The 5,712-nt window shown below is 35.7% G+C and overlaps 2 non-coding genes across 2 annotated transcripts; both read left to right on the top strand.

Moving 5' to 3' along the window:
• Positions 1-1,959: 1,959 nt before the first annotated feature.
• On the top strand, positions 1,960-2,150 carry LOC141282624 (U2 spliceosomal RNA). The gene has a single exon (XR_012337423.1). It is a non-coding gene; the product is annotated as a U2 spliceosomal RNA (small nuclear RNA).
• A 783-nt stretch (positions 2,151-2,933) lies between these two features.
• Positions 2,934-3,098, top strand: LOC141282582 (U1 spliceosomal RNA). The gene has a single exon (XR_012337379.1). It is a non-coding gene; the product is annotated as a U1 spliceosomal RNA (small nuclear RNA).
• The last annotated feature ends 2,614 nt before the right edge of the window (positions 3,099-5,712 follow it).

The following is a 5,712-nucleotide window of genomic DNA, read 5'->3' as shown; positions in this document are numbered from 1 at the left end:
GGAATTCACAGCCATATAATTAATTATAATAACGCACTTTTTGTTTATAAACATGTTAAAAAATACATTAACACAGAATAATGTGGCAACAAATCAAACGTGCATTTAAATGCAACAAGCAAAAATAAATAAATAAAGCAAATGCACGGAAAAGAAACGAGGAATAAAACAAACACCGCGATTAAAAAATCAGATCGTATACTTTGTAATAATTGAAATAAATTATAAAAATCAACAGGTTTATATTTAAAACAAGTAAAAAATATCTGCCAGCGGGGTAAGAAAAATAAACGTAATTCTAGTTTCAACTTAATTCAATAATAAACTCAATTTAGGTTTATTTTTCTTACCCCACTGGCAGATATTTTTACTTGTTTTAAGCCTTAACCTATTACATTTTAGAATTTATTTCAGTAAACAAGACTTAAATTCTAAGCCACTTTGCTTATTAAGTAAATGTATCTTGATTTAAGAATTATTTTTTAACTCGAAAACATGAATAAAATACTAAGTAAACGAACAGATTGGGATGTTCAAAACACTTAAACATTTTTTTTCACTCTACCCTTCATATTACAGCTGTCGAAAAACCACAGCAACGTTGACAGACCTGGAAGCCATGATATATTAGCAGTTTTTAAAATAAGTTAAATCTAGAATCCTTATTGGTTTTAGATACTTAAAAGCAATGAATGATCTTCTTTCTTTTGAATTGATTTGGTATTATGGAGGAGCTCTGTGTCTGGTTATTGAAGATGATTTCGTCTTTGCTCCTATGTTGGCTTATTTTTTGTTATTTCCGTTACTATATATATATATATATATTTTTTTCCCCTTTGTTTTTTCTGATTTGAGGTTATGAAAATGTTTTAATTTGTAATAAAGGTTTTTTGAAAATTCTAAATTCTCTCTCTCTCTCTCATGAGCGTGGATCAGTTCCTGCATCAAGGAAAAAATGCGCATCCTGGTAAATTTCAGAAGTTAGACGACTGAGCTGCAGCGGACAGCGTAAGATTTATGAAAACACATTTGAGAAGAAAGGCAAAGCATGTTTCACAGTTAATCCAAGACCATAATGACAATTTTGCGCTCTGTTTCCCGAAGCTCGTGGAGGCGTGGAGCAGCATACACAGTTAAGGTATGTGCGATCTACCGGCATTACCTTTACGATCGACGTATTGGATCTGCAAGCTGCAAGCAAATTAACTGAAGCTTTACTTCATGTTTCTGTTTGGTTAAGCGATGACTGGCAACCCATTCTCACCAAAAGCGTACAAATGACACGCAGTGTGATTATCGTGCAATAGATACTCCAAATTCCGATTTTGCGTGCATATGATACGCCAGTCCTTCCCATTCACTTATATGGCGAATCGTTTCGTGACGTTTTATTTATTGTTTTCTCATTTGTTTTCTGTTTTTTTTACCATTTTCGCTTGGGTTTAGGGTTAGAACAACTTTTTGTTATATAAAAATGACATCCTTCCCCAAACCCCAACTCTAACCCCAACTCCAAGCGACCATGGCTTAAATATAGATAAAAACTTAGAGAAACCTGTATATTAAATAACCTGCTTAAACAAATGTGAAATCTAACCCTAAACCCAAGCGAAAATGGTTTAAGAAACAGAAAACAAATGAGAAAACAATAAATAAAACGTCACGAAACGATTCGCCATATAAGTGAATGGGAAGGACTGGCGTATCATATGCACGCAAAATCGGAATTTGGCGTATCTATTGCACGATAATCACACTGCGTGTCATTTGTACGCATCTTGGTGAGAACGGGTTCCCAACAGTTTGTGTGTGTTTTCTGCATGGGTTTAGAAAACATGAACTTCTGATCTGCTAGCTCAACGTTCTACCTCTGTAACGTATAGAGTTAAATGCCCGCTAGCCTCCACCCCAAAAGCCAGCGCCTTCGCCGGCTCCCCCTTTGGCTGCGTCTATTCCGGTATCGCTTCTCGGCCTTTTGGCTAAGATCAAGTGTAGTATCTGTTCTTATCAGTTTAATGTCTGATACGTCTCCTATCCGGAGACTATATGTTAAATGGATTTTTGACCTTCGGAAATGGAAGCGGAGCTTGCTCCTTCCACTCCATGCATCAACATGGTATTGCAGTGTTTCCATGAATGGTGCGCTCCCCTTCTCGGGGACAAATAAGTCAAATACAAAAAAAGAATTTGCTTCTTTTGTGCGTGAATGACGGTGTTTTTTCTAATACGTGTGTTTCTTTAAATTGCTGTGTTTTCGTTGGCTTTATTGGTTTAACGAAAAGCTTGCGTGGAAATGAACACGCTGATAAAGAAATGTTTTTGTAATGTATTTAATTATTTTCTTTACAAGTTTGTGGTGGTGATCCGAGGACGAATTAAACATCCTCGACACAGCTGAAGGTGCAACAAAAGCGAAAGAGGCCGATTGGAATGTTAAAAACACCTGAAAACTTTTTTCACTACCCTTCATACTACAGCTGTCGAAAATCCACAGCAACGTCGACAGACCTGGAAGCATAGCTGTACTTGTTTAACTCACAACGACAACGGGTAAGTCATTGAGCCCTGTGTTTTTATTTATCCACGTTCTAAAATTGCTATGCTTTCGTTGTTTCTTGATTGCTCTGTACATTTCTTTGTTTCTATTCCACGTAAAGTTACTTTGTAATAACGAAACCATATATTTGAATGCGCAATTTAAATCCATTTGATTTAAATTGTTTCACATAGTTCACTCTACACGGTTCAACCGGGCTGGAAACGGAATAAAAATAGGGTAGATCTCGAAGAATGTTTGGTCTCAGACGTGGCTTCGTGCGCTTTCCACCTGGTCACACACAGTAATGAAATGTTAGTCGGACGGCCTTCGGGGGCGCCGTTGATGTGATCGGTCACAGGAAGATGCGGCCGTCTGGCCTCAAAGGGTGTCGCTCATACTTACCTGGCAGGGGAGACACCATGATCATGAAGGTGGTTCACCCAGGGCGAGGCTCAGCCATTGCACTCCGGTTGTGCTGACCCTTTGCGAATTCCCCAAATGTGGGAATCTCGACTGCAAAATTTCTGATAGTGGGGGACTGCGTTCGCGCTCTCCCCTGACCTATGTGTTAAAAATAGATTCTTTTGTCGTTTTACGTAAAATCCAAGAGACGTCTAACCACGGCCCAAGAATACATTAGTCATCAAAAAAGCGGCTATTCAACGACTACATAATTTCTAATAGACAGCGAATATGTGTCTAGGCTAAAACAAGGCTTAATTTGGGCTGTCAGTGAAAATCTAATAGACGTTTGACCATTCCAAAAGAATAGACTAGCCATTAAATAGAACCACAATCAAACGGCTACATGTCTAAGAGACAGTCAACAAAATAATGCTTAGATGATTCTTTTATTTCCAATATAAGAGGTTCTCGGGAATGGCAATCATCCAAACTAATAAATTATAAAGGCTTTTATAAGAAAATGACAACAGTTAAACAACATAGACAGCGTTGGGCAATACAAAATGCTAATAAATACAAGACAAATTGAAATATTGTACATGCATGTACATTAAACAAGCCAACAAATCTGCCAATGGGCTACGACAATTTTTCTTGAATTAAGTGTTTATATCTAGATTTGTTTCTTACCCCTTTGGCAGATTTATTTGCTTGTTTTAAGCCCAAATTCGCTTAAATTTTGAGTTTTTTTCTCCCTAAAGGCTAGGCTTATTTTCTTAGGGCATTTTGCTCATCAAAAAATGCATCTTATTTTAAGACTTTCTAGATATTTGTACAGTGAAAACAGTTCGAAATAACAAGTAAGAAATGATTTTTTGCAATGTATTCATTCATTCGCTACCCTTCATAATACAGCTGTCGAAAAACCACAGCAACGTCGACAGACCTGGAAGCGTAGCTGTATTTGTTTAACTCACAAAGACAACGGGTAAAGTATTTTCTTGATTACCTAAATGACTTGCCGTAAGAAAATAAGTTTAGGTTTAAGGGGGGGGAATAGAGTTTAAAGGGATATTTCAATTTATGATGATAATTCTGTCATCATTTACTCATGCATACAGGCTTACAACAACACGAGGATTAGTTTTTTTTCTGAGTAACACAAAAGAAGGTATTTTGAGGAATGATGGTAAACCCACAGCAGATAGTCACCATTGACTTCCATAGTAGGAATAAAAAAAATATGATGGAATTTATTAGGTACCATCAACCGTGTGCTAACCATCACTTTGCAAAATATTTTCTTCATCATTTATCACGATACTTCCAAAATATTTTTTCCTACTAAGTCAATGTTTCATTATTTGCTTTACAAGCTTAAAAATGATGGTGACATGATTCCATGGTAATCACAAACAGTTAAACAAGTAAGATAATCACCATTACTTTTAAAAGCATTTTGAAAATTGCTTGCTTATGCTGGGAGTAAAGGTATTTCACGCAGTGCGCATCCTCTTTAAAAGGTAATGTATGCTTCTTTTAAAGCTGACACATTTGCCACATTAAAATAACAGAAATGTGTACTTTTTAAACTTTTTGGAGCCGGTGTGTCTGTGTTCTTGGGGCACACATCTACATGTAAAAGCAGAATTGCTTATTATTCTTCTCTATTTCTTGTATAGGTCAATTATGAGTGAAGAACCGTTCACCAAATGAAGACCGCAGCCAGGTGACGGGATTCTGTGGTAATCGCAAACAGGTAAACCAGTAAAATAATCATCATTTATTGTTAAAATAATTTTGAAAATTGAAGTTCTGTGTGTTCTTATTGTACTTTATTTATTTCTGCAGGTAAGCACCATACCGTAAGCTTCATTCCCTTTATAACAGGTAAGGTTCATACTGTTTTATTCTTTTGTACTGTTTTATTCGTACTGTTTTAAATCATTCAGTAAATGCAAAGTTAAACTGATGTGTTTTTAATCTAGATTTAAAAGTGTCTACTGTTGAAGCACATCTGATCTCTTCTGAAAGCTGATAATAACTAAATGCTGATGCACCTTGTTTTGAGTGAACCCCTGTTTTTTCTAAATGACCTGATCCTATTGCTCCGAGTAATCGGTTTCATATTCGATTAGCATATCTGTCATGTATTTCGGCCTGTAGCCATGAAGTGGTTTTTAAACAAGTAACAGTACTTTTTTAATCCATTGTCCATTGCAATAATCGGCCCTGCTGGTGATGAAAGCATGAACAAGTTTCTCTAAGTCCTGTCTTGAGACAAAACCTCCAATTCTGGCAATATTTCTGAGATGGTAGTAAAAGCAGAATTCCTTATTATTTTTCTCTATCTCAGGCTCTATGGCATATATGTCATGATTTTATTTGTCTATTTATATGTCTATTTACAAGGACTGCCTTGGCCAAACGTTATTGTTAATTAATATTGAAGCAGTTATTTAACATATTTCCTTTGAGTAGTGATTTGTGTAATGATCCATATATCTATTTTTATGTATATTTTTAACTTAGGAATGTGATTTTAAAGCACATATTTGTTATTGTATGACACCTCTCATGTTATGAAAGTAAAAAATAAATGTATTTTCTGATGTCTTGCATTTCTGTTTTTAAACTGTTAATCCTTATCAAGTGCTATACATTAGAAAGTGGATAAATAACAAAAATGTCACTCCTGACAGCTGATAAATTAATCGTTCTTTATAGCACCACTGAGGTGAGCATTTTTCAAGGCAAGATTCTTTATA

The sequence above is a fragment of the Paramisgurnus dabryanus genome, chromosome 9 (genome assembly GCF_030506205.2).
Source record: "Paramisgurnus dabryanus chromosome 9, PD_genome_1.1, whole genome shotgun sequence".
NCBI lineage: Eukaryota > Metazoa > Chordata > Actinopteri > Cypriniformes > Cobitidae > Paramisgurnus > Paramisgurnus dabryanus.
The sequence above is the reverse complement of the archived record's forward strand: the minus strand, read 5'-3'. Positions and strand labels throughout refer to the sequence as shown.